Below are 4,958 nucleotides of genomic sequence, written 5' to 3' on the forward strand. Positions count from 1 at the left end.
CGACCAGGTGGGGTTCAACTTATAATGTTGAACATGCTTTCTGATTTGATTCAAGCCAAAGAAGTCTTGCTCAGAATTGAGTCCATTAAAAATAAATCTGAGGAAGAGAATTTTGAAGTCAATTCAAAATTATGGTCCTTTATAGAAGATTTTTATAATATTTTTACACCATTGCAAAAAACACTGAAGAAGTTCCAAGAAGTGTTGAAAATGTAAAAGTCATTGGCCAAAAAATTGTAAATTCTATAGAGACGCGATCAAAAACATTGTTGAATAACAAGTTTTTAATTTCTTGTCTATATTTGGATCCACGCTTCCAACACACACTGAGTTACAACCAAAAAGCAGAAGCAGCAACTCATTTAAAAACGATTTGGAACCAAATAATGGAATTCAATAAATCAGAAAATCCCACCGTATCACAAAATTCCTCTTCAAACGATTCGCACGAAATTTTTTTCAATGATGAAGATGAACTGTTAAACGCATATTTACTCCAAGGAGCTCAAGGTCATGAAGGAAACTTGGATATACACACAAAAATTGATAAATTGCAACTTCAGTACCAAAGAAGTGACACAAATGTTCTATCTTTTTGGCGAGCAACGTACCATACCGATAAAGAGTTATACGCAATAAGTAACGTATGCTTTGCAGTTCCACCAACTCAGGTAATTATGTAGTTCCCAAAATATACAAATATTGTGTGTTAATGTCAAAGTTTTATGCCTAATTTTTATAACAGGTGACGATTGAAAGAGCATTTTCGATGTTGAGGCTTGTGCTTACCGAATATCGAATCAGACTTAGCGAGGACATACTTGAAAATATCTTGCTGGTCAAACTTAATCCAAACTATCTTGAAGCAGCAATAGAGACCATTCCCTTGTTTGAGGACGACGACCGTGACTGATTCCATTTTTCATTTCCCTTTATTTAATTTTTTTTTAAGTTTATTTTTAATTTCTTCAATTAAATTCTTATAATTTTTATACCCTTGCAGAGGGTATTATAAGATGTTTGTAACGCACAGAAGGAGACGTTTCCGACCCCATAAAGTATATATATTCTTGATCAGCATGAGAAGCTGAGTTGATATAGCCATGTCCGTCTGTCCGTCTGTCCGTCCGTCCGTCCGTCTGTGTGAAAGCGTTTTACTCAGCCGTCTTAAGAGCTATCGGGCTGAAATTTTTTTTCGGGGTTTTTTATTACCCGGGAAAAATAAAGTATGACAACCATCAGGATCGGACCACTATATTATATAGCTCACGAAGAACTAGAAGAAACATTTTCATAAAAATCGGAGTATGCTATGAAATTAACATATGTGATTGTAAAATAATTGTAAAATAAAGAGTAAAATTGTTTTGTTTGTATATTGATGAATTGAGTTGCAGAAAACAAATTTGAACATGTAAAATTATTATTATCAAGGACTGCAAGGGTATATAAACTTCGGCATAGCCGATGTTAGCTTCTTTGATATTTTTTTTTATCATTTGTTCTTTGTTTGGCAGAACATATACTAAAATTGGAATGATACAGGGAAGATTAGCATGGCCCCTGCGCAAGGATGACACGCAAAATCGTGAAGCGTTCCACATTATTGTGTATGCTGCCACTTGATGCACAACCAACCTGCTACCATTGCTCTGGAGCCTATATGGCCAGCTATAAAGGTTGCCAGTGGTACCAGGAATTTCTTCCCAGATCAACTGTAGTGACCAAAATGGGTTATGGTTCATAGTTCTCGCTCAACCTAGTTAACATCTAAAAGTCCCGAGTGTTAGTGGACATAGTTCTTTTTACAAGAACTTAATTTTAGAAGTAAAGGCACTAAGGTTGGGGATAAGTCGAAAGCGTTAAGCTTCGTTGCGCTCATTAGTTGTTGAATTGACAAAATGATTGAACCACTAGTGTGATCAGGTTCGAGAGTGCGCATTCTTGCTATGCTCGGGTCTAGCTCGTCGGATTGGTCGGGGTTCTTTCTCCCCTTTTCACACTCACTATCATCAATAAATTTAATGCGCGTTAGGAAAACTAAACTAACTATTAAAAGTTAAAGTGGATGTTACTATTATTACTATTGCTAAGGTGCCAATTCACCACAACCTAAAGAAAGAAGACAAACTGTAATGTACACAACCCGGAATGAATCCAGATCATGTACATCCCCTGTTAGTCAAAGAATCTTCTTTGATCCAAGAAGAGGTCAGGTTCAGCCTATATTGGTAGTCTCTCTCGCAGTCCCTAATCATCAGATGTTATGTTGGGCAAGAGTACCACAAATTCGGCCAAAGCCAACACTTCTACGGGCTTAATGTATCGAGAAGTTTGGTCCGAGTGGGACTTCTGGCTGTCGGCTAGCAAACAGTCTTTGGGGGGGTTCTTTGGACCAGCATTACTCAATACACCCGTAGTACATAAAATAAAACCAAGTCCCTAGAGCACGAATATTACACAATTACTTAACCAAAAGAGATGAACTAGAAGGATAGAGAAAAAGAGTATATTAGTATCGCACAAATAGGGAAGCTATGAGGATGTTATTATACCTTCGCGTCTAAACCCTCCCAACCAAAGATTTTCCTTTCGCAAGATTCTGGAAAATCCCAATATAATTCAGCTCACCGCTCACATTTCGCTACAAGGAAGATCACATAACTTTTACTCAAACATTACAAAATGATATTTATTCACGAGGGTTATGGAATTCCAAAATACTTCAATAAGTCGGAAACATAATCCGAGTTGACTAAACTAAAATGATGATTCTTATAATATACGGTAATCAAATTAAATAATTGGATCATTTCAGGCATCCAAAAGCCAAATTAGGGATAATATGTCTTGTTTTGTGAAATCTTAATTGTAAGGTGGATATATATAAACTTATAGATATTCAAAAATGAAAATGTCAATTGGAATTTGGAAGTCTCCAACTTAAATTACGACACTAATTATAAATAACTGTAGGCTCGCTCACACAATCAAAGGCGATTCTTAATATCGATTTAATTTCTCAACACTGATTGGCAATTTTCTTTTTTCTTTGATCTTTTCTTTAGCTTTACTGTACGCGAGAAAATTTTTCTTATTTGCTGATTATTTGACTTTGAACTCGTATTCTTTTTGCATACAAACAGGGAAATACCAGATCGAACATGATTTTTTCAAGAACTTAGGACTTACCCATCCGTCCGGTCCGTCGAAGGCCTTCGTCGTCCGCTGGATGATGCTTAGGAATAAAATGTTAGGTTAAATCAAGCGTCTGGCATTCCTATGCAACAAATTCGGTCTAAGGGACTCTCAATCCGCAACGAAGAAACTTCTCTGCCCGTATCCGATTCGGGCGGCTACTCCAAGCTGGTCGACTTTGTCGAAATGTCCCTGTGCCCTTCACGGTGTGCAGCTTTTGAGCCCACGGTGTCTCAAAAATTATCCCTGGCAAATTCTCGGAATTCAAATAGAAAATTCCTTGCTTAGGCTTTCAGCACTCAATTTGATTAGGGCTAAGTTTCCAAAAGAACTTATTAGAAACTTCCAAAGATTTAAATATCCACAAAAAATTAACTTACGATAATAAGATTCACAAAACTTCACAATAATTGTTGTCCTATATGCTCCAGATTAATATTTAATTAATAATTTGGCTTGATGGCCACGAAAATTTCAGATTTAAATTTATATATATTATTTTCTCGAGGAGAAGAGTGTGTATTTCACTTACTGAAATACACACTAACGCCTTAAAATTTAAAAATAAAACTAACGGCAGAAACTGGGCACTACAACCACAGGATAATACTAGAGCTTGCTTCGGAGTATTAACCTGAAAAAAGACAGTTACTGCCTAATGTCCTTAGCATGATAGGTTCCTATCAGTTTACCATTTAAATCCTCTAACACATAATAACAGTTTCCTAATCTCTCTCGAACTCGGGACTTTAGCCACAACAAGTTTAACTTAGCACTAACGCATTTTGGAAGTTACTCTGTCCAAAATTACGTCTAAAGACTTCTTGTCCTACTTTGAAATTAACCTCCTTGGTCCTCAGATTATATACCTTTGCATTCTGCTCCGCTGCCTGTGCTATATTCTTCTTGAGTAAATTACGCCGTAATGCTAACTGATCGTCTTTTCGCAACACGTTATTCGATTCATTTAGCATATTAATCTTTTCGAGAAGAGTGTATTGCGAACCATGTGTGGCCATGTCGAAGCCAAACAAAGCATGGAGGGGAGAGCATCCTATACTCTGACGATACGAATTCTTTAGTGCACAACTTATAGCAGGTATGTGTAGATCCCATTCGCGCTGGTCCTCTTTGAGATAGGCGCGTATTGCTGCAATTATGGATCTGTTTACCCTCTCAGAGGCATTCGACTGTGGGGAATAAACTGCTGTATATATATGTTTTATACCCAACGTCGTCAACCATGCATTAAATTCGCTTGCCTTGAATTGTGATCCGTTGTCGCTAACCAATATCTCGGGAACACCGTATCTAAAGAATATATTATCCTGTAGGTACTCTTGAATCACATGCTCTTAAATACTTTAAGGGATTGAAGCCAATGATACTTCGATAAGTGATCAACCACTATCAGGAGTCCGCTATGACCACGTTTACTTCTCGGATATGGTCCCAAAAGATCAATATATAATCGCTGAAAAGGTCTCTCTGATACTGCGGGCTTACCCATTGGTGGCTTTAAGATTTGGTTAGGTGCTTTCGTTGACCTGCACGTCTCACAGTTTCGTATATAATCACGCACCTGTACCACCATGCCAGGCCAAAAGAATGTCCGACGTATGAGCTCCAAAGTTTTTGCCATTCCGCCATGAGCAGATATCGTGTCTTTATGAGCTCGTTTTATAACTTCTTTGGACAAACTATGTGGAATCCATAATTTCCAAATGTTGACTTGACTGGACTCTGTTCCATCATCATGC

At 37.4% G+C, this 4,958-nt stretch overlaps 1 non-coding gene across 1 annotated transcript; it reads left to right on the forward strand.

Moving 5' to 3' along the window:
• The first annotated feature begins 1,501 nt into the window (after positions 1-1,501).
• On the forward strand, positions 1,502-1,608 carry LOC111519346. Its single transcript, XR_002724328.1, has one exon. It is a non-coding gene; the product is annotated as a U6 spliceosomal RNA (small nuclear RNA).
• Positions 1,609-4,958: the final 3,350 nt, after the last annotated feature.

Source organism: Drosophila willistoni, unplaced genomic scaffold, assembly GCF_018902025.1.
Source record: "Drosophila willistoni isolate 14030-0811.24 unplaced genomic scaffold, UCI_dwil_1.1 Seg777, whole genome shotgun sequence".
In the NCBI taxonomy this organism is placed as follows: domain Eukaryota; kingdom Metazoa; phylum Arthropoda; class Insecta; order Diptera; family Drosophilidae; genus Drosophila; species Drosophila willistoni.